The 24,666-nt window shown below is 43.0% G+C and overlaps 1 protein-coding gene across 3 annotated transcripts in view; it reads left to right on the top strand.

The window, feature by feature from the left end:
- The window catches only part of LOC144580813 (uncharacterized), a 179,458-nt gene extending 155,050 nt beyond the window's left edge, over window positions 1-24,408 (top strand). For all 3 annotated transcript variants that reach the window (XR_013530994.1, XR_013530995.1, XR_013530998.1), the window contains 2 exons: window positions 15,456-15,558; window positions 17,506-24,408. The gene's annotated coding sequence lies outside the window, so the exon portion shown is untranslated. The remainder of the gene's footprint in view (window positions 1-15,455; window positions 15,559-17,505) is intronic.
- Window positions 24,409-24,666: the final 258 nt, after the last annotated feature.

Below are 24,666 nucleotides of genomic sequence, written 5' to 3'. Positions count from 1 at the left end.
GTCACCCAGAACCCCATGACTAATTACTGAAAGCATCTAAGTGCCTTCAAGTGTCTACTTGCCCCCAAACACAACATCTCTAGTTCAGCCTCTAGATCAGGGGTTCATAAGGACCTTCAAGTCTCATTAAACAAGACGCTCTATAGAAAGGATTGTCATACTATGGAAGAGAAAAACCCTGAGAGAGAGAACATAATGAAAGTCTGGGAAGATTGCACCATTCCATGAAGATGCCATTGTTGTTACAGAAAGCCGTGAAAACCATCCGGCCCAAGGTAATACATTTCTACTGGAGAAAACTGTGTCCAGATGTTATGCATGACTTTGCCAGATGTGTGACAGAGGCAATCAAGGACCTCTTGAAAGAGACTGTGGATATGGCCAAAATGGTGGGGGAAGCATGAAGGGTTTCAAGATATGGATCTTGGAGAAATTCAAGAGCTGATAGATGCTACATCAAAGGAATTAATAGAAGAAGACTTCCAGGAGGCGACGTTCCAAACCAGTGCCAGATGATGAAGGAGAAGACATAGGAAAAGCAGCACCAGAAAACAGGTTGATATGAGGCAATCTGGTGGAAGGGTTCCAATTATTTAAGACTGCTGTTGACTTCTTTAGCAACATGGACTCTTCTGTGATGGGGCAACGAAATGAAAGCAAATGGTGGAAGAAGAATCGGTACCATACAGAAACAGTTTTTAGAGAAATGAAAAAGCGAAGAAGTCAGACAGAAATCATGATCTATTTTCATTTTAAAGTTATACTCAGTGTGGCCTGCCTGTCTTGCTCCCCTTCCACCTCCTCCACCTCTTCTTCCTGTGCCACCTCTGAGACAGGAAGACCGATCTCTCCTTTCTCTTCTCCTTTTCAGTTTACTCAATGGGAAGATGACAAGGATGAGACCTTTAAGATGATCTGCTTCCACTTAATGAATACCAAATATATTTTCTCTTCCTTATGATTTTCTTGATTACATTTTCTTTTCTCTAGCTTACTTTACTGTAAGAATACAGTATATACTACATGTAACATACAAAATGTGTGAATCAACGGTTTATATTAATGGTAAGGCTTCTGGTTAATAATCAACTATACAGTAGTAGTTACGTTTTTGGGGAGTCAAAAATATACACACTTTTTTTTACTACATGGCTGGGAGGACAAGTACCCCCATGTTGTTCAGGGGTCAACTATATTTACTAACACAAATATTCCTCTTACTACTGCTTTAACTTGATCTCACAAATGTAATATGGTTTGTTTTTACTTTCAATATGTTCTATGTATTTTTTTTTGAGATGGGATTTCAGTCTGTTGCCCAGGCTGGATAGTGCAGTGGCATAATCTCAGCTCATTGCATCCTCTGCCTCCTGGGTTCAAGCAATTCTCATGCCTCAGCCTCCCAAGTAGCTAAGATTACAGGTGTGCACTGCCATACCAGACAAATTGTTATATTTTTACTAAAGATGGGGTTTCACCATATTGACTAGGCTGGTCTTGAACTCCTGGCCTCAAATGATTCAGCCTGCTTTGGCTTCCCAAAGTGCTGGATTACAGGGAGGCTGGGGGAGTGTTTTATAAATGTCAAATATATCCTGTTGGTTGATGGTGTTCAGTTCTTTTATATCCTTGCTCATTTTCTATCTAGTATTTCTATCAATTGCCAATGGTGGGTATGTTGAAATTCTAACTATAATCGTGGATTTTTCTCTTTCTCATTTCAAGTCTATCAGTTTTTGCTTCATGTATTTTGATGTTCTGTTGTGGGGTGCACACACAATTAACAATGTTATATCTTCTTGCAGATTCATTACATCATGTTCCTTTTTGTCATAAACACACAGGTACACACACACATATATTGCTTAGGAGTCCCTTCATCTGAATACCTACTCTTGTGATTAAAAAATTTGTTTTCCAATATATATAAAGAGAGATCTATATAGTATACATATGTATACATCAATATATTATAGATAATTATACATATGAATAATATATAGCTCTCTCTATGTAAATATATACATATTTTCCTTTTATACTCAATCTACCTAGTTGTCACATTTGAAGTGGGTTTCTTGTAGATGGCATGTATGGGGTCATATTTTTTGTTTACTCTGCTAAATCCCTATCTTTTAGTTATGTTGGGACCATGTATACATAAAGTAATTATTGATATGTTAAGATTTAGGTCTGCTTTTTTATTATTTGTTTTCTATTTGTTCTTGTGATTTCTTTTTGTTCTGTTAGTTTTCTTGCCTTTCTGTGTATTAATTCAAAATTTTCACATTTCCATTTTGATTTATTTCTGATATTTTTGAATATATCATCTTGTACAGTTTTCTTAGTGGTTACTATAAATCTTACCATAGGCATATGGTTTTAGCACTTAAAGTGAAGTATATATAGGTTTTATTTCTGTACCCTTACCCTTTCCACTTTAAAAATATAATTGTTTTAGGCTGGGCGCCGTGGCTCAAGCCTGTAATCCCGGCACTTTGGGAGGCCGAGGAGGGTGGATCACGAGGTCAAGAGATTGAGATGGTGAAACCCTGTCTCTACTAAAAATACAAAAAATTAGCTGGGCATGGTGGCGCGTGCCTGTAATCCCAGCTACTCTGGAGGCGGAAGCAGGAGAATTGCCTGAACCCAGGAGGTGGAGGTTGCAGTGAGCCAAGATCGCGCCATTGCACTCGTGCCTGGGTAACAAGAGTAAAACTCCGTCTCAAAAAAAAATAATAATAATTTTTATAAAGTATTTCTTTTATATACCTTCCTCATGACATTAGAAGGTGGTGTAACTTTTGCTTTGACCACAAAGAAACTCATGAGGTGAAGGATGGTCTACCATGTTGACTTCTGATTTTGCCCATTCCATTGTTTTTTCTTTAAATATTCTATTCTCTTCCTGTTGTCTTTTTCTTTCTGTTTGGACAGCTGTCTTTACCTCTTCTCAAAGAGTAAGTATGCTACAAATTATCTTAGTTTTTATTTGTTTGAAAACGTTATTTTTTCTTTATTCCTGAAGGGCAGTTTTGCTAGATACAGGACTGAAAAATATTGTCCCACTTTCTTCTGGCCTCCATAGCTTCAGATACAAAAATCCATTGCCATTCAAATTGGTGTTTTTTCCTTGGAAATGCATTGTTTCTCTCTTTAATGTTTTGTTTAGTTTTCAGTATTGAGATATGTCTTGGAGTAGATTTATTCAAGTTTATATATGGAATGTGTCCAGCTTGATAAATCTGCAGGTTTATTTAATTATTATTATTATTTAACAAATTTTGGAAGTTTTAACTTTTTCAGTCCCATGCTTGCTTTTCCTTCTGGAATTCTGATAATATAAAGATTAGATCTTTGGTTATTTTCCCACAGATCCCTAAGGCTCTGCTAAATTTGTCCTTCTGTTGTTCTGAATGGGTAAATTCCATTGATCTATTTTCACGTTCATTGCTTCTGTCCTCCACCATCTCCAGTTTACTACTGAACTCAACAACAGATTTTTTATTTGGGATTATTTTTCCCCAGTTCTATAATTTCCATTTGGTTCTTTTTTACAACTTCTATTTTTTTCCACTTTTTCATTTGTTTCGTATGAATTTGTAATTGCTTGTTGAAGCATTTTTACCATGACTGTTCGAAATTCCTTGTCAGATAAATTCAGCATCAGATGCAACTTGGTATGGGTGTTAGTTGATTGCTTTATTTCTTTCAAATTATGATTTTCTTGGTTCTTGGTATGAGGAGTGGATTAGACTATCTTCTATATTTTGATTGTTGTGGCAGAGCACTCATAATCCTATTTCGATCTTCTGTTTCAGTAGGCAGTCACTCTGTTTGGGTTTAGTGTGCACTTTCTGGCCCGCTTTTGTGGACTTTAGTTCAGTGACAGTTTATGTTTTGGAGCCCTTGTGATGCTGTTCTAGTCAGTTTCATGCTTCAGGTGCTGCTGGGGTTGCTGAGCAATTTCTGATGGTGTCAAATGTAGAAAAAATAAGAGGCTTGCTTTTCTGGGATGGCTGCTGTCACTGGGTGACCTTCTGGGGAGGAGAGGCAGGAGACTCTGGGCCTGAGTCTCCTTATGCTCCTGATTGGAGACCAGGGAGACATGGGGCTTCACTGCTGCTGCTGTTGGCTGCTGCTTGCAGATTGGACTGTCCACTGAAGTCTGGTTATGGAGTAGGGTCTGGACTATCCTGGAGCTTTGCTTCTGCCTCTGAGGACAGATCAGACTACCCTTCAGGACCCTGATTGTAAGACAGGATTGGGATGACTGGGCTTTGCTGCCACTGCTGCTTACCAAACAGACTACTGTTCTGGGCCTGGGTTGTACAGCAGGGTTGGAATTTCCCACACGGTCTTGTTGGGCTTTCCCATGCTCAGTGCTTTGGCTTCCTTTTTGTGCATGCTGGTTTGTGTGTATGTGCTTTTTGGCAGTTCTGGGTTGCAGGCTCCTCTGAAGCCTAGCGTAGCAGTATATGGAAGATGCAAAGAAAACCTGGGGAACTCACCATGTTGGCATTCAAGCACCAAGTTTCCTGGGAAGTCCATCCTCTTCTTTCCAGCCTTTAGAGTTTTTCTAGCATTGTCTATTGAATAAATTCCACAGTAGTTAGTAGTATTTAGAGGTCAAGGGAAGAGGGGGGTGAGGCTATGCCATCTTGCTCCAGAAGTGAAAGTCTGGTACACTGTTTTTTTTTTTTTTAACTCATCTTTGACAAAGCATACAAAACCATAAACTGGGAAAAAGATATCCTATTTAATAAATGGCACTGGGAAAACTGACAAGACACATGTTGAAGAATAAAACTAGATTCTGTCACCTCATACAAAAATCAACTCAAATTGGTCAAAGACTCAAATCTAAGACCTGAAACCATAGAAATTCAAGAAGATGACATTGGAAAAACTCTCTGAACATTGACTTAGACAAAGAATTCATGATGAAGACCCCAAAAGCACATGTAACAAAAACAAAAATGAATAAATGGGACCTAACTAAATTAAAATGCTTCTGCATATGATGATAATAATGATAATAATCAGTAGAGTAAACAGACAACTCACAGAAGGGGAGAAAATATTTTCAACTGTGCAGCCGACAAAAGGCTAGAGTCCAGAATCTGTAAGGAACTCAAACACATCAGCAAGAAAATACCAAATGATCCCATAAAAATGTAGGCAAAGGACATGAAAGCCATTTCTTAACATATTAAAACAAAAATATTCAATATCACCAATCATCAGAAAAATGCAAGTTACAGCCACAATGAGATATATCACCTCCCTCCTATAAGAATGGCCGTAATTAAAAAGTCACAGAAACAATAGGTGTTGGTATGGATGCGGTGAAAGGGGAACACTTTTACACACTGGTGGGAATGCGAATCAGTACACCTTCTATGGAAAACGCTATGGAGATTCCTTAAAGAACAAAACACAGGTCTAGTATTCAGTGCAGCAATCCCACCACTGGGCATGTAACTAAAGGAAAAGAAGTCATTATGTGAAGAGGACAGTTGTACATGCGTGTTTATAGCAGCACAATTTACACTGCACAGATAGTGAACCAATCTATGTGCCTGTTGACCAATGAGTAGATAAAGAAAATGTGGTACACGGACACCATGGAATACCATTCAGCCATAAAGAGGAACCAAATAATGTCTTTTATAGCAACATGGATAACGCTGGAGGCCATTATTCTAAGTGAAGTAACTCAGGAATGGAAAACCAAATACTGTGTGTTCTCACTTATAAGGAGGCGCTAAGCTATGAGGACACAAAGACTGAGTGATATAATGGACTTTGGAGATTCAGGGGAGGGTGGGAATGGGGTGAGGAATTAAAAAAAAACTACAGGCTGGACGCAGTGGCTTACGCCTGTCATCCTAGGACTTGGGAGGCCAAGGCAGGCGGATCACGAGGTCAGGAGTTCAAGACCAGTCTGGCTAACACAGTGAAACCCCATCTCTACTAAAAATACACAAATTAGCCAGGTATGGTGGTGCATGCCTGTAATGCCAACTACTCAAGAGGTTGACTCAGGAGAATCACTTAAAACCTGGGGGCAGAGGTTGCAGTGAGCCAAGATCACGCTATTGCACTGCACCATCCATCTCGAAAAAACAAAAAAACAAAGAACAGAGCAAAAAAACCACATACTGGGTACAATGTACACTACTCAGGTGCCAGGTACACTAAAATCTTAGAATTCACCCTATAGAATCCATTCCTGTAACCAGAAACCTACTGAACCCCAAAAGCTATTGAAATTAAAAAAAATGATAATGATCATCCTTTGACTTTGAATCCAAATGACATGCCTCTTCATTGGATAAGGAAGCTTTTGAAATCCAAATGGCAGAGTTGCATGAGGCCATTTTTTTCTCCACCTCTCCTCCCCACTAGGATCTTGGGACTCTTCTGCCTGTGTCCAATGCAAATGCTTTGTAACTCTGCCTCTTGGCTTAAAGCCTGCCTTAATTAGCTAGTCTGCCTCATCACTGTCTGTTTGTGATGGGCCCATAACTCTGTGATGGGGACCTTTTGTCTAACAGACTCCCTCTGTCCCTGGCCTAAATGGGAGCTCTATGCAGATGGAGTGCTTAATAAATGGTTTTGATGATGGTGGCATGGAGGCCGAGAAATGACGGCAGCAAGAAGAAAGTTGCTAAACCTGCAGCGCTTCTGTTTGGCCACAGTCCCTGTCTTGATCGTTTTTGACAGTAAAAGCTGCCCTTATTCAGCTGCTGGTTGACTTCATGGGACCTTCTCTGGAGTGCAGGCCAGTGTCCAAGTTAACTCTTAGAAGGAAGTAGAGATGCCAGCTCATTTGAGAGAGGAATATTTAGGGGCAGTTCGTCAATCATCAGAGCTTTTCACCATAAGCCACTTACGGGATCTCTCCAGGGGATGCATTGTTTGGCTCCACTTTCAGGTGTCAGGGACTTCACCTGTCATGCTTTTGTACCCTTAGGGTGGTGAGTTGCCAGATTTGCTGGCTGATAAGCAAGGGGCAGCATGCCAGGGCCTGTGTGTAGCAAGAAGCATTACATCAGGGGCTCCTGGCTGGGCGCCTCTGTGCCTGGAACCCAAAGTGGCTGATACGGCTTGGCCAACTCCCCACGTAAATCTCATTCTGAATTGTAGCTCCTACAAGTCCCACGGGTTATGGAGAGACCTGGTGAGAGGTAATTGAATCATGGGGGCGGGTCTTTCCTGTTCTGTTCTCGTGATAATAAGTCTTACGAGATCTGATGGTTTTGTAAATGGGAGTTCCCTTGCACACACTCTGTCTTGCCTGCTGTCTTGTAAGATGTGCCTTTCACCTTCTGCCATGATTGTGAGGCCTCCTCAGTGCCATGGAACTGTGAGTCTGTTAAACCTCTTTTTCTTTAGAAATTACCCCTACTCAGGTATGTCTTTATTAGCAGCATGAGAGCAGACTGATACAGTGGCTGTGAACACAGAAACCACCCTCCAGGCCCAGTCTCTGGCCGTGGCCTTCGGGGCCCTCCCTGAGCTAGATCACATCAGTGGTGGGCTGGCCAGCCTCTAAGGAGAGTGACTCTACTCCTAGGAAGCCAGAAGGTTGGAGGAGAAAACACATTTTCCTTGTGCTAAATCCTGAGTACAAGGAGCCAGGAGAAGACCGGGTATGGGAGCTGCATTCCTGGCAGCTTGGAAGTCACAGCCCCACTGATGAACGGCATGATATGAAGTGGGAGCTATGGGCGTGGAGACTTGTGCAGGGGCTCCCAATGTGGCAGAAAGAAGCTACTTTTTTTTCAAACTGTCCCCTGGGGTACCATCATACCTGAAGTGAGAAACCAGCTCCCCAGTTGCTGCCTTCTTTTTCCCTCCCTCACACTCAACAGACTGCTGCAGCCTCAGGGCCTTTGCACCTGCTGCCCCTCTGTCTGGAACACACTTTCCTTAGACCTTTGCATGGCCAGCTCCTTCTGGTCTCCCAAGCCTCAACTCCAATGTCACTTCCATGTGGAGCCCTCCTGGAACCATATAACATACCTGCTCCTATCTGTCTTATTGCTCTGTATTGTTTTAAACAACACGACCTCAAATCAAATTTTTAAATGTATTATGTTCCTTTTTTATTTGCCTGACCCTCCCACTGGGATGAAGACCCCTAGAGTGGAAACCTGCCTCCTGGGATTCACCTGGTGTCCCCCTCCAGGACTCAAACCCTGGTCTGCTATGCTCAGTGAATGAATGAATTTACCCATTATACCCCAGGGTATTCTTTCCCAAGACATTGTTTGACACAGAGGGAACACTGTAGATAAGAAGCCCAACCCTGTTAGAAAGCAGAAGGGTTTGTTTGGGAAAAGGAAACAAAATATATTTTTAAGCTCCATAAACATATGATGAATGCTAACAAGGTATTTTCAAAATAAGAAGCACATAGAAACAGCTTATGTTTCTGGTCAAATGAAGTTGTAATCAAATCGTTATCAAAGCAAAAAAAAAAAAAAAAAAAAGGAAGAAATCAAAATGAGTCAGAAGAGTTTTTGGAAAGATTCAGCAACTTAACTGACTTGAGAGATTTCCCGTCTCAGTCTTGCTGCTGCTTCCAGGGGAAGACAGTTTTGCCGGGAAGCAGGGCCAGGTTGCAACCCACGGGCACTCTCGAGGAACAAAGAAAGTATTGCGTGCAACTCACCACGGTGTCTCTCTCAGGCCCTTGCTCTTGCCAGAAGAACTTCCACACAAAGGTTTGTCTGCTTTTCCTTTCCAGATCAGCAGAAACAGCTTACCAGCAGAAATACTTAATGATGGAGCCAAGACTGGCACAGCCACGCGGTCACAGCTTTGTTCCCAAGAAGCAAGCCAATTAGCGGCCCTGGTTACTATTTACATTTCACGCAATATATCACTAAAATTGTGTTGATGATTTATCATCTATATTATGGTATTGTCAGCATAATTTATTCAGATCATGCTGAGATACCTGGAAAATTAAGTAAAAGAAAAAGAAGTGGCATTGAATTCATCAGGTTTAAAAGATATTTCTCAGCTTCTTTTTTCTCTCCCTCTGTTTCTCTGTCTTGCTCTTTTTTAATGAGGATAGATGTTAAGGAAAATCATGGATCACTTAGCTATTAAATTGTTCCAGGATCATCAGCATTAAAAGTTTGCTCAGTATTCTTTTTCAAGAGGACATGGCTTGGGCGTTCATTTGGATGTTCTTCTGCAACCTTTTCTTTCAGTCTATTATTTCAGTTAGAAAAAAAACTAAATGCAATCCTCTTTAGTTTAGAGCAAAGTAGGGTGGATTAATGCGGGGCTTGAGGCTCCTCTTCCAATTTATAAAACATCCTTATCTTCTGCCTCATATTCTATTTGCCCCACCCTCTGGGAAATAATTGTTGCTTATCAGAATTAGAGATAAAATATTCCAGTTGTTAAAGCCATTCATCATCTACACATTCTAAAAAAGCAGTTACTGAACTAGAGGCAGCATTTTGAGCATCAGAGCTCTGGGTTCTAGTCCCAGCTCTGCCCAGCCTTTGTGTCATTCCAGGAGTCACTGAAGCTATCCTGCTTCTGTTTCCCCAGCAGTGGGAGTCATGGATATCCAACATGAGGCTTATTGAACTCCTGACCTCAGGCAATCCACCTGCCTCAACCTCCCAAAGTGCTGGGAGTACAGGCGTGAGCCACCGTGCCTGGCCAGATTCTTAAATGAATCAATTACCGAAAGTTCGTTTCTCATATGAGTTTCAGAAATATGCAAAATATATTTGCATATTTGCAGATGCCCAACGTCTGCAGAATCAGAATGTCTGAGGAAGGCACATGGAGGTCTTTTTGACAAGTGTCATAGGTGATACTTCTACACACTTCAGTTAGAAAGACCACTGGTCTCACATAAGCCTGTGTCCACTTTCAATCTTCCTAGAGTTCTACAGACTCTAATTATATGGTATGTTTTGCATGTTTCTGAAATTCATACTGAAACAAACTTTCAGTAACTGATTCATTTAAGAATCTGTGGCCAGGCGCGGTAGCTCATGCCTGTACTCACAGCACTTTGGAAGGTTGAGGTGGGAGGACTGCCTGAGGTCAGGAGTTTGAGACCAGCCTGACCAACATGGTGAAACCCCATCTCTACTAAAAATTAGCTGGGCATGGTGGCATATGCCTGTAATCCCAGCTACTCCAGAGGCCCAGGCGGGGAACTGCTTGCATCCAGGAGGCGGAAGTTGCAGTGAGCTGAGATTGCGCCATTGCATCTTGCACTCCAGCCTGGGCAACAAGAGTGAAACTCCCTCTTAAAAAAAAAAAAAGAATCTGTATGAGATCTTGATATTGAGGGAAGTCTGAAATAAATCATTCATGGTGTGAATCATTAGTAATGAGTGCCCTGCCCACTTGCCACTGATTGACTAGTACTGGGTTTTCCTTCAGTGAGGTCCATGTGTATCTCCCAGCACACCTGGCAGGGGTGTTCAAGGAGAAGGGTGAGTTTCACAAAGTGGCTGTTACAGTTTCCTGATATTTATCTGGTGACTTGCAAGCAGGGCAAATCTATGGATGGCAAAGTTAACCAGTTAAATCCATTCTATTTCCCCCACCCTGATGTTACAAAATTTACCAGTTAAATCCATTCTATTATTTCCCCCACCCTGAGAACCTAAGCTCCATGAGGTTAGGGGCCATGTTTTACTTTTCTGTCCTACTGGGCTTGCGTTAGTTCACGTGTTGCTCTAAAGGAATACCTGAGGCTGGATAATGGAGATGATGGTCTGAAGTCTTAGGGCAGAGTCCTGAGGTCCCCGTGCTATCCCTTGGTTAAGGATATTTGCTTCTTTGATCCTCCCAGAATTCCATGTCTGGGTCAGACCATCTTTCTGAGAAGTTATATAAGGAATTGTCATAGGTCTCAGGAACAATAGCATTATTTGCACTTGCTGGAATATTCATGTAAAGACAGTACCTTTTCATCAGGGATGTTAGGGAACATGTGACATCACCCTTGGAAGGTGGATCCGCTTTCTGTACCATAAACTCCGGGTGGTCTGCCTGCAGGAAGTGTTTGCCGCTTCTTTCCTTGTGGCTCTGCCCCACAACCCTGCTCTGAGAGTTGCACACACACATCCTTTTTTTCATACCATCTGCTATCTCACCACCCTCCTGACCAGGCTGAATTACTTGGCTGCAACCCTAACTGATGTTACAAAGTTTACCAGTTAAATCCATTCTATTTCCCCTCACCCTGAGAACCTAAGCTCCATGAGGTTAGGGGCCATGTTTTACTTTTCCGTCCTACTGGGCTTGCGTTAGTTCACATGTGTTGCCCTAAAGGAGTACCCGAGGCTGGATAATGTAGAAACAAAAGAGATTCATTTTGGCACATGGTTCTGCAGGCTGTCCAGGAAGCGTGGTGCTAGCATCTGCTTTTGGTGAGGCTTTGACACTTCCCATGATGGCAGCAGGTGAAGGGGAACCAGTGGTGGGAGAGAGAGAGCAAAAAAGAGAAGGCGGAACTCCCAGACTCTTTAAACAACCAGATTCTGTGTGAGCTCCTGACCGTGGGGAGGGCACCAAGCTTGTCAGGAGGAATGTGCCCCCATCACCAAACACCTCCCACCAGGCCCCAGTTTCAACACTGGGGATCACTTTGTTTTAATTTTTAAGTTTTGTGACTGCATAGTAGGTATATATATTTATGGGTTACATGAGATACTTTGATACAGGCATGCAATCTGTTCATAATCACATCAGGGTCAATGGGGAATCCGCCACCTCAGGTATTTGTCCTCTTTGTTATAAACAATCCACATCAAGGTAAATGGGGAATCTGCCACCTCAGGTATTTATCCTTTCTGTTATAAACAATCCAATTATACTCTTTTAGTTATTTCAAAATGTACAATGAAATTATTTTTGACTATAGTCTCCCTGTTATGCTATGAAATAGTAGGTCTCATTTATTCTTTCTAACTATTTTTTTGTATGTATTAACCATCCCCACCTCCCCAGCCACCCTCACTCTCCTCCCCAGCCACCCTCACTCTCCTCCCCAGCCACCCTCACTCTCCTCCTCAGCCACCCTCACTCTCCTCCCCAGCCACCCTCACTCTCCTCCCCAGCTACCCTCACTCTCCTCCCCAGCTACCCTCACTCTCCTCCCCAGCCACTCTCACTCTCCTCCCCAGCCACCCTCACTCTCCTCCCCAGCCACCCTCACTCTCCTCCCCAGCCACCCTCACTCTCCTCCCCAGCCACCCTCACTCTCCTCCCCAGCCACCCTCACTCTCCTCCCCAGCCACCCTCACTCTCCTTCCCAGCTACCCTCACTCTCCTTCCCAGCTACTCTCACTCTCCTCCCCAGGTACTCTCACTCTCCTCCCCAGCCACTCTCACTCTCCTCCCCAGCCACCCTCACTCTCCTCCCCAGCCACCCTCACCCTCCTCCCCAGCCACCCTCACTCTCCTCCCCAGCTACCCTCACTCTCCTTCCCAGCCACCCTCACTCTCCTTCCCAGCCTGTGGTTACCATTCTTCTACTCTCTGTTTTCATAAGTTCAATTGTTTTGACTTTTAGATACTACAAGTAAGTGACAAGATGCAATGTTTGTCTTTCTGTGTCTGGCTTGTTTCACTTAACATAATGATCTCCAGTTCCATCCATGCTGTTGTAAATGACAGGATCTCATTCATTTTTTTATGGCTGAATAGTGCTCTAGCGTATATATGCAACACATTTTCTTTATCCATTCATCTGCTGATGGACATTTAGGTTGTTTCCAAATCTTGGCTATTGTGAACAGTGCTGCAGCAAAATGGGAGTGCAGAAGTCTCTTTCCTTTCTTTTGGGTATATACCCAGCAGTGGGATTGCTGGATTGTACAAGAGCTCTAGTTTCAGACTTTTGAGGAACCTCTAAACTCTTCTCCATAGTACTTGTACTAATTTACATTCTCCCCAAGAGTGTATAAGATTCCCCCTTTCTCCACATCTTCACAAGCATTTGTGATTGCCTTTCATTTGGTTATAAGCCGTTTTAACTGGGGTGAGATGATATTTCATTGTAGTTTTCATTTGCGTTTCTCTGATAATGAATCAGATTGAGCACTTTTTCTGTGCCACTTTGCCATTTGTAGGTATTCTCTTGAGAAACATCTATTCAAACCTTTTGCCCATTTTTTATCAGTTTATTAGATTTTTCTCCCATAGAGTTTTTGACTTCCTTATATATTCTGGTTATTAATCCCTTGTTAGATGGGTAGTTTGCAAATATTTTCTTCGACTCTTTGAGTTCTTCATTTTTACCTTTGCTGTGCAGAAGCTTTTTAACTTGCTATAATCCCATTTGTTCATTTTTGCTTTGGTTGCTGGTGTTTGTGGCTTATTAGTACTCAAGAAATTTTTGCCCAGACCAATGTCCTGAAGAATTTTGTCAATTTTTGCTTGTAGTAGTTTCATAGTTTGAGGCCTTAGATTTAAGTCTTTAATCAATTTTGAGTTGATTTTTGTAAATGGCAAGAGATAGGGGTCTAGTTTTCTTCTTCTGCATATGGATCCTCAGTTTTTTCAGCACTATTTATTAAGGAGACCGTGTTTCCCTGTGTATATTCTTGGCATCTTTTCAAGAATGAGTTAACTGTAGGTAAGTGGATTTGTTTATTGGTTCTTTGTTCTGTTCTGTTGGTTTATGTGTCTGTTTTTATGCTAGCACCATGCTGTTTTGGTTACTATAGCTCTGTAGTATAATTTGAAATCAAGTTGGGATCACATTTCAGCATGAGATTTAAAGGGGAGAAAACATCCAAACCATGCCACAGTCCATTATGCTAGGGTTTGGCAAATGCTTGCTGTTGGTCTGTAATTCTGCTTTCGATTGCCCCAACTGTGCTCATTAGCTACACCCAAGGCATGGATAGTTGAAAGAGAGTCATGATTACTACTATAGGAAATCCTGCCTGTACACAGGGAATACATTTTGTTTACACTGCTTATCCCAATTTTTCTCCCTTTTCTCATAGAATCTATTCCATCTCCCCAGCCACTCTCCCACTACATTCAGATGGTCTTGTGTGATTAGCTATGATTCCAGTGATCTGGCATCACTGATAAGTCCAGTGGTGGATACTGAACAATTAGAATTTTTTGAATTTGGGATCCAGAGAGACTTTCTTTCCAGCAGTAGAATCTTGAAAGTGTTCGGCTGCTATGGTGACCACCTTGGCAGAGAAAGGGAGAGGGAAGAAGTGATAAAAGAGTTTGAGAGCCCTGAATGCTTTGCCTCCTAGGGATCCTGAGATGCAACCCACTACTCTGTTTGGTTTCATGGGGCACCTGGAGGATGTTCTTGATAAATCCATTTACCTTTAACCACCTCGAAATTGGTTTCTGACATTTGTAACCAAGACTCATAAATGCCTGAACTAGAGAATAAATAAGCCCTTTAAAAAATGAATGAAAGCCATGAAGAGACATGTCTCAAAAGAAGACATATAAGCAGCCAACAAGCATATGATAAAATACTTGTTATCATTAATCATCAGAGAAATGCAAATCAAAACCATAGTGAGATGCCATCTTTTTCCAGTCAGAATGGCTATTATCAAAAAGTAAAAAAACATAAGATGTTGGTGAGGTTACAGAGAATGCTTATACATTTTTGGTGGGAGTGTAGATTAGTTGAGCCACTGTGGAAAGCAGTTTTGAGAAAACTTAGAACAGAACTACCATTCAACCTAGCCATCTCAATACTGGGTATATATCCAAAAGAAAACAAATCACTGTAATAAAAAGACATGCACACATATGTTCATCCCTGTACTATTCATAACAGCAAAGACGTGAAGTCCCCCTAGGTGCGCATCAGTGGAGGACTGGATTAAGAATGTATGGTACATGTACACCGTGGAAAACTACGCAGCCATAAAAAGAGCAAAATCATGTCCTTTACAGCAACTCCAATGGAGCTCGAGGCCAGAATCCTAAGTTAATTAATGCAGGACCAGAAAAAATACCATGTGTTCTCACTTAGAAGTGGGAGCTAAGCATTGAGCACACATGGACATAAGCATGGGGACAATAGATACTGGGGACTACCAGAGAGAAGAGGGAGGAAGTGGGTGTGGGTTAAAAAACTACCCGTTCGGGACTATGCTCACTACCTGGATGGAATATACCCATGTGACAAACCTGCACATGTAAAATGAAAATTTAAAAAATGCATAAACTTTTCCAGTTAGCAAGCATCTTTTCTTTTTCCTAATTCTAGTGAAACCATCTGAATAGATTTGGGCACCTTATGTTGCTAGATATGAGAAATGTGCCATTTATCCCTTTATGTTAAAAAAAGAGGACCATGTAATGAGTAAAATGCTTTATTATGCTGTGGTTTTAGATTCTTTAGTTGAATGATAAATGTCATAATCTTGTCTAAACTAGTCCTGTAACTCTCTTTTATCTCCTAGGCTGGGCGTATTTATTTTCTTTTGTCCTCAAAATTATTTTGGAATTATGACTTGCCGTTAATATTTAAAAAGTTATCGAATAGAAGAGGAAAGCATTCTGAAGGTGGGTACATAGACTGTGGTTAACAGGAGACATTTATGTGTTATTTTACCAGCCCAGAAGTTCAAGTTCTACGAGCTGGAACTGCAAAGGCCTGAGGGCCTTCAGCACTTTGTCAGCACTGACCAAGTGGACAGGGCCACTTCTGCCCTGGCCACACAGTGGCTACACACCTCCCTTTGAAGAATATCTGAGGCATTTTTCCTGCATCCCCGAAAGAGTTTCGTTCCTAAAATGCTTAAGAAAGGCTGGGGTTTCCGCACAATTATACCTTGTTTTGTTGGAAGGAGAACCCCCAAACCTTTGTATTTCTGACTTAAAATTTTGAAAATACTTTTTAATGTCTTCACAAGTTCATATCAGCTTCTTGCTTGCAAGTTGGCAAAGTTGATCTGATTGGTTAAGACAAATGGACATATACATAAAAGAAGGATGGATCTGGAAAGGGTCACCATTGGACTTTAGTATCTAACCCTGAAGTTGACTTCTTGTATAAATCCCCAATATCAACTTTTTTTTAATGCAGAAATGGAACAATTTTTCTTTGGAATATTCAAGAAGCCTTATTAATTTCATATCCCTCTTTGTGATGTTCAATTAAGTGAGATTTTAGAAGGTATATATGAAAATTGCTGCAAGCGGAAGTGTTGATGTGCATGCAGTCTTTGAATTAAATGGTTTATGCAGATTGGTTATGGTTCTCTTATAGGTTCTGTATTGGGCAGGGATGATGAGTGGATGGAAGTCTTGCAGATAACTCTCTTGCCCAGTATACTATGGGGCTCACGGTAGTTGTGGAGGAAGGCCTTTCTGTCTGGGGGCAGAGCACAATTTTTGTGTCCCTTTACTCAAAATGCTAACTCAACTTGATCTCTGGTAGGTGTCCTGAATTGTCTTTAAAGAGTGACTGAGATTATTTTTTCAATTCCAAATATACTGCTGAACCGCTGACATGCAGAGCAATCTATCCCTACTGACCATTTGGCCAGGGATGGTCTATGCCAATCATTGAAGGATGTGAAGAGATGCTGGGGAAGGGTACAAGAAGGAAGGAAAGGAACCCCCTGAGACAAGGAAGGAAGATGCTGTGGTTGGCCCTGTGGCTCAGAAAACAGGCAGGTGAAGGAGTGGAAAATGGTCACCTTGATCCAAGGAACCACCTGCCCCACTACAAGTGAAGACCAGCTGACCCAGGGCTGCCCGTGTTCATCTTCTTCCTCAGTTTTTCTGAAATGTACATGCAAAAGATATTAGATGGCTTCCACGAAGACTCCATGCATATGAGAATCCCCATTCACAAGCACAAAGCCCTGTGACAAGAAGACAATGAGCCTCATGAGTACGCTGGCCAGTTGCTGGGAGATTTGTTTGTATGCACTCCAGGATCTGAATCTGCTCTCAAAATCACTAGTTCCAGTCTGCAAAAGAAAAATGCCTCCCAGGACACACTGCCTCTTAATATGAGTTAGTCCTTCCAACTCATAGACTTTTCTCTCTCCTTAGAGTTAGCATGATGGTTTTCAAAGCAAAATTTTCAGCCACATAAGAAGAATCCCTCCTCATCTTTATAAACATGAAGTGAAATAATTGACAAATGTTCATGCCGTAGCTCCCCTCTACGTAAACCCACACATGCACACACGCATGCACAGATGTGGCTAGTGGTCCTAACTCGGTCAGGTCAGAACAAAGGCAACAGACATCCCTCTGTCACCATGCAGGCACCCGGGGCTATGCCTGCCCATCAGCCCCGATAGCAGCAATTACACAGTCCGTGGGTGTGATGACTGCAAACTAAACATTTGTAAAAAGGCTGTAATTAATGCAATTAGCTATTTACACGATAGCCCATAATGAATCCAAAGGCATCGTTATTGACTATTGAGTAAATAATCTGACATTAAAAAGTCAATGATCTGCAAATGAAATATTCTCTCTCTCTTTTTAAAGGAGGAAAAATGAAGGAAAGAAAATTAAGGAAAAGAGGAAAATAAGCAAAAACCTCAGCAAAGATGTCATTGCATAATAGTCCATTATGCCTCCAATTGAGCCGTCATGAACTATCAAAGAAATAATTGCACAATAAGCCCATAATGGCTTAATCATGTCAACATCTTTGCATTTACATATTTTTTTAATCAATGGGAATTAAGTACATAAATGGGTCTTTTGGTTTCCATCCTGATTTTACCTTTGTGACTGGGGGCGGGTTGAGGGTTGGGTTTTCTCTGCCACCTTGAAGGGAGGCTTCAGTCCCTGAAATCCTCCCAGATGTGTCTGATGCTGATTAGTTTGTGGGCATGGGAGGGCCCTAGAGCCATGATGTTGGGACAGGAGGACACTGTGGGAATCAGCAGCAGTGTGTTAGTGTTGCCCAGGGCCAGGCACACACTTGATTTGACCTTCTGCAGGAACACAAGCTCACTCTCCTTCTGTCACGTGCATGTCTTTCTGGTCCCAACCATTCATCACACATGGACAGAGGTCCGGAAGCAAGGCTCTTCTCTCCAAGAGAAATGACCACTTATGAATAGGGACTGCTGAGCCACTCACAGTTACCCTGGGCCAACCTTGATCTTGCCATGGCTCATCCAACCCAGGGTTTGGCCAATGCAACCTGATGGCCTGCTGGATGAAAATCAGCAGTAGCAGCTGGCCTGCCCCTCCTTTTGTTTTCCTCCTCTTCATGGCCTCATTTGGGGACAGAAATGGTTGAGTTTAGTTTTGTAGAACATTCAGCCCCTGGGGACCTTCCTTACAGAGGCTTTATTTTATGTAGGCAATCAAGATCTATCTATCTATCTATCTATCTATCTATCTATCTATCTATCTATCATCTATCATCTGTCATCTATCAACTATGTGTCTATCTATTACCTATCTTTGGATCGATTGATCATCTATCTATCCTCTATCTATCTATCATCTGTTATCTACCTACCATCTCTCTCTCCCTCTCTCTCCACCTGGATGTGTCTGATGCTGATGTATGTGTACTAATGCATACACACACATGTGACTAATTTGAAAACCTGGTAGTTTTGCTTAAAGATCCGATGATCGGAGAAAGGCAAGACAGAAGAGGGACCTTGAGACTTGGAGAAAGAAAAACGTAGATCTCTCTTGCTGCCTGCTCAGATCACAAATTCTAAGATAGCTGTGCACATGAGACAGGAGATGTGGCAAGAACAAGAGGCAGCTCTCTTGCAACACTGAAAGGGGCCGAAAGCCACCCATTGGCTTTCTCTTAGAGCATGAGCCATGGAAGAAATAACATCAGCTAATGTCTACAGAGAGCTTTACATTTATAAAATACACTAACATACTTTAATTCCAGTTGCTCCTCATGACAAAACTCATTAGCAATAGTAAGAATAATAACCGTCATTATTTACTTAGCACCTGTGTGCTGTGCCATACCCTACACAGTTCATTTGTTCACGACCATCGCTAACACCTAGAACACTGCCTGGATCTCAGTATCAGTCAAATAAATATTTGCTGAATGACTGAGTAAATGAATACACCTTGAGATGTAAATCTCCATTTTACAAATAAGGAACCAAGCTCAGAGAAGTATATTATATTAACTTGTCCTGGGTTGCACAGCAGGTCTGTGGCAGAACTGGGCTTTGAAATCTGGTTTTGCTGTCTCTCAAGCCTGGGTCACTTTCTCCTCATTTTACAAAGGAAGCAGCAGATTCATAGAATGTCCAGGCTCAGAGCTGTTTGGATCAGAGTTGTGTTACGTGTCTGTGTTCATGTCTATCATGGGTCAAAAGAAGAAGGCTCCATACATCTCATGTCTTCCTCACCTACCCTCCTTCCTGTGAAAACTTTTTTTTTTTTTTTCATTCTTGTGAACAGCAACACGGGCTGCCAAGTTGAGAGTCCTGGTCTGTGGAGGTCTGAGTGAGTGGGGGATGGTGATTGGTGCGGGGCTACATGCGTGGAACTTCCCCAGGGGCTGAGTGGCCTGAATAAGGCTGAGTGAAATTTAGAGAAGTTTTCAGCTCTCCAAATGCTTTATCCCTTGTGGACAGGCTTGCCTATCTGCTAGGCCCACACAAGTCCTTTATCTGGGCCATTCTGATTCACGGTGAGGAAAGGGGTGTGTTTGTAGACCTGACGCTGTAGGCAAGGTGAAGACAGAGTGGTGTTTTCACAAACACGAGGTGGGCAGCTTACTTCCTTCTGAGAAGTAGCCGGGGCTGGCGTGCCATTTGTTCCAGGTGCAGGGTAATTAAGGCCAGGTGAGGCGTGCCCAGCAAAGGGTATGCTCGGGGCAACGCCTTGCATTTGTGCACAGGCCCAGGGACCTCTGTGCTCTCCTGTATGATGCCACCTTTGTTCCTATTCAAACAGCCAAGATGGAAAAAGATAACTGCATTATCCCAGGCATGGGGACTTCTGAACAGGGCTGTGTTTTTGTACTTTTCCGTCTCAAGTCCTCTTCAGTGGGGGACTATCTCCACTGTCTCTCACCAGTGAGATCACTTTCAAGCACTGTTGCCTGTGCTGTTATGAAACAAAACGAAGTTGATTACAGCAGGTGATTCAGAATGGACAGGAGTGCATATTGCTAGCAGCATGCGAGGGGGCCATTTATCAGTTTTATCTGATCCAAAGCTCTGGATTGATCAGTCACCACTTATGAATGGCATCAAGCCAAGAGCCCCGTCTGTGTGCGCCTGGGGTCTGTGTCGCTCCTGTGCAGAGCTGTGCCCTGTGGGAATGTGGCCTTGAATAATCTGGCTAATGAGGCAGTCTTGGGGGAGGGAGATGCAGAGGGTAGTGTCCCAGAAGCAAGTCCATGCAGTGAATTGGGGATGGGTGCCGTCATGGTGAGGATTTGATAGGCACCCTGCCTAGAGAATGGGGTCTTGCATGTCTGACTGGGGAGCACACAGATCAACTGGAAGTCCCAAGGTTTAGTAGGGGCTTATCACCACCCAGTAGAATGAAGCTATTCAGGGCAGGGAAGGGTGCAGTTTCAGAGTTCTGGCTTTCTTCATGAAGAACGACTAATGGCCAGAGGATGCCTCCAACCCCTAAAAGAACAATAACTGGAAATCACTGCTGATTGAAGTCTTCTCCTGAAAGATTTTAGACTCAGGAGACAGATCAACAGATTTCTCTACATAAAAATCAAAAACAGCTCCACTTAGAAAGGACATCATAGGCCGGGCGCGGTGGCTCAAGCCTGTAATCCCAGCACTTTGGGAGGCCGAGGCGTGTGGATCACGAGGTCAAGAGATTGAGACCATCCTGGTCAACATGGTGAAACCCCGTCTCTATTAAAAATACAAAAAATTAGCTGGGCATGGTGCCATGTGCCTGTAATCCCAGCTACTCAGGAGGCTGAGACAGAAGAATTGCCTGAACCCAAGAGGCGGAGGTTGCGGTGAGCCGAGATCGCGCCATTGCACTCCAGCCTGGGTAACAAGAGTGAAAAAAAAAAAAAAAAAAGAAGAAGAAAGGACATCATAAACACAGGCAAAAGGCAAGTTTTAGACTGGATGGAAATATTGCAGCATACGTATTATGCACAACCTTTGTGGCTGGGAGCTGTGGCTCACACCTGTAATCTCAGTGGTTTGGGAGGTCAAGGTGGGAGGATTGCTTGAGGCCAAGAGTTTGAGACCAGGCTGGGCAACATAGTGAGACCCAGGCTCTACAAAACCTTAATAAATTACACACCTGTAGTCCCAGTTACTTGGGAGGCTAAGGAGGGAGAATTATTGGAGTCCAGGAGGTCAAGGCTGCAGTGAGCTATGATTGCACTACTGCACTCCAGCCTGGGTGACAGAGTGAGATCTTGTCTCAAAAAAAAAAAAAAAATTAAAATCCATATATAGACAACCTTTTGTGTATTATACAAAGTGAGATTTTGATCTCTTCTTTCCAACCCCACTGGAAAGACAGTGCCTATTTTGAAAGGCACATGAACAGGAGCAATAGCAGATAAAATCGCAGCAGCAGAATTTCTGAAGGTAGGAAGTAAATGCGTGAGTAGTAAGGTACTTGGGTAACTTTGTCAAGAGTACCAACTCCTGAGCCAGTGGGGAAAGCTGAGAGTTCACAAATGAGCACCACAGAATACCTCACTGGCTCAGGGATTAATGAGTCTGTTGAAGAAGCTGTTAGATCTCCCGAGTTCTCCCCACACCATGCAGCTTAAAGTTATACTTGAAGAAGCCACTCAGAAAGAAGGGGAAAAGGACAAAGAGATGGAAAATAGGAGATACAACATAATAACAAATATTAAAGGACTGCTCTAGGAAATGAAGGATCTGAGTAAAGATCTGAGTTCCAGAAAGAGAGAATAGAGAAACCAGAGGGGAGGAGGTCATGGAGAAAATGATTCCATTGGAACTTCCCTTGACTGCAGTGCCCAGGCCAGTGGATAGGCACATGTCCACATCTAAAGCCCAGCACTGTGAAATTTATGAATAATGGAAACAGAAAGACAATCTACAAGATGCACACCTCCATGCATACATGCATGTGAAAAAGAGAAGTGAGAGACAGAGACTGAGGGACAGACACACACACACGCACACACACACACACACACACACAGAGAGAGAGAGAGAGAGAGAAGAGAGAAAGAGAGAGATGGGGGGAATTCTATCTTCTCACTAACACTGGAAAGCAGAAGGCAATGAAATGAGGTCCTCCAAATTGTTCATCTTGGAATTCTCTAGCTAGCCAAACTGTCAATCAAGTATGAAGCTAGAATAATGACATTTTCAGACACAGAAGCTCTTAACCAATTTACCTTCTATGTATCAGAAGCTACAGGAAGACATGCTCCATCAAAATGAGGGAGTCCGCCAGGTACGGTGGCTCACATCTGTAATACCAGTGATTTGGGAGGCCAAGGTGGGAGGCTTGCTTGAGGCCAGTAGTTAGAGAGAAGCCTGGGCAAGAGAGCAAAACCTCGTTTCTACCAAAAATAAATAAATAAAATAAAATAAGTAGCTAGGCGTGGTGGTGCATGCCCATAGTCCCAGCTGCTCGGGAGGCTGAGGTGGAAGGATCACTTGAGCTCAGGAGGTTGAGGCTGCAGTGAGCAGTCATTGCACCACTGCACTCCAGCCTGGGCGACAGAGTGACATCTTGTCTCTAAAATTTAAAAGCAAATGAGGGATTCAACCAAGAAAGAAGCAGACAGCCACCTCGTCTTCTCTCTTTTCTCCTTCCTTCGTCCTTTCTTCATTCTTTTTCTTCCTTTGTGAATACTTGCTGAGTGTCCACCAAGTGTGAGACGCTGGGGTCATGCCAGTGAATGGGAGAGACAGTGTCTCAGCTGACGTGGCATTTACCTTCTAACGACACCTGTGATGTTAGGCTAGTGTCTTCCCCTGGAGGACATGTTCATGTCCATCAGGACAAAGAAACCAGAATTCAAATCCTTAGCCCCTAAGCCTTCACCTTTCAGCAGGTGGCATTTGACTGCATCATGTTGGCACAAATCAGCTTTTATGTCCTTTGAAATAGCTTCTTAGGTTGGTCCTGTTAGATTCTGAGAGGCAGCAACTGGCTCTCCTTTCCTGTGTCTCTTGCAGTGATAAGCACAGTTCTGTGTATCTCCTTGAGATGACCTGAATTGATTAGGATATGGATGACCGGGAGAGAGTTCTCCTTCTGCCTGGTACCCAGCAAGACCTTGTTAGACTTTGATCCCAATCCCGGCCATTGCACACGAAAGGAAAACATAGGGAAATGAGACCTCCTAGCAATGAGTAGGGCAGCTTCTGCTGTGGGCCAGGAGTCCTACCAGGCCTAAATTGCGGGAAGGAGGCTGAGTGCCAGACTGTTAGCAGCCCACTGTCTCCCTGGAAGTCATTGGGAGGAGGGTGCAGAGGGCCAGAGGAGCACAGGTGGAGGGATGACTGATTCTGGCTATTTCCCCAAGAGACGCTTTTGAGGAAGACCCTGAAAGAGGGTGAAAGAAGGCTGCCCAGGCATTGGATATGCAAGCAAGCAAGCAGACAGAGAGTGCAAGGACCACTTGGTGGGTGAGTGTGCTTACAGTGTGGTCATAACTTAGGCTTCAAGCAAACGCCTAACATCAGCAAGGATGCGTTCTTACTGAGAGCAGAAAGGGCCTCAGGGCACCGGAAAAATGTTTGGACTTCACTCTGTAGGCCATCCATGGCCCCGTTTAAGAGGGATACTAATGACGTACAAAGTATATTCCAGCAAGATTACTGTGGGGGCAGGAGAGATGGGATTGCTACGATGAATGAGAAGGAGGTGGAGGGCCCGCACCAGGGCTTTTCCGGGGAGGATGGAATTGCGGGGTTGGGGCAGGGATGAAGATACCTCGCAGGTGACTTGCTGTCTGTTCTACGAGAAGAATCAAGACAGCCTCTGAGGCTCTCTGAGTGCCTGACTTGTGGGTGGTGCTATGGTGAGCAATTGCATATGAAGCTCGGAGATTCCAGTGAGCGATCTGGGACATTGTAATTTTGAGAATCATCAGGGTGCCAGTGCTCTAGAGGCCATGGACATGAATGAGACCAGCCATGGGGAGAAGAGACTGAAACAAGCATAGACATGAAAGTCACCCCATGTTCTCACTTGCGAGTGAGACCTAAACACAGGGTGTACATGGACACAAGGATGGGAAAAATAGATGCCTGAGATTCCAGAGGGAGAAAGAGGCAGGAGAGAAAGGACTGAAAGACCATCTGGGGGTACTCCTGTTCACTATCTGGGTGATGGGCTTAATTGTACCTCAAATGTCAGCATCACACAGTACACCTCTGTAACAACTACGTTTGTAGCTTCTGAATAGAAAATGAAATGTAAAAAGATTATTAACAAATAAAATAAAATGTGTAATAGTAAATGTTCTTTAACAAGAAAAGCGATATCCTTAATTAAGTTTTATTTTTTGTTTTGTTTTGTATTTTCTTTTTGTTGTTGTTTTTTGTTTTTCAGACAGATTCCTGCTCTGTTGCCCAGGCTGGAGTGCAGTGGCACGATCTTGTCTCACTGCAACCTTCGCTTGCTGGGTTTGAACGATTCTCCCGCCTCAGCCTCCTGAGTGGCCGGGATTACAGGTGCTCACCACCACCCCTAGATAACAATACCCTACCT

The sequence above is a fragment of the Callithrix jacchus genome, chromosome 22, assembly GCF_049354715.1.
Source record: "Callithrix jacchus isolate 240 chromosome 22, calJac240_pri, whole genome shotgun sequence".
Lineage (NCBI taxonomy): Eukaryota > Metazoa > Chordata > Mammalia > Primates > Cebidae > Callithrix > Callithrix jacchus.
This window is presented reverse-complemented; position numbering and strand designations above follow the sequence as displayed.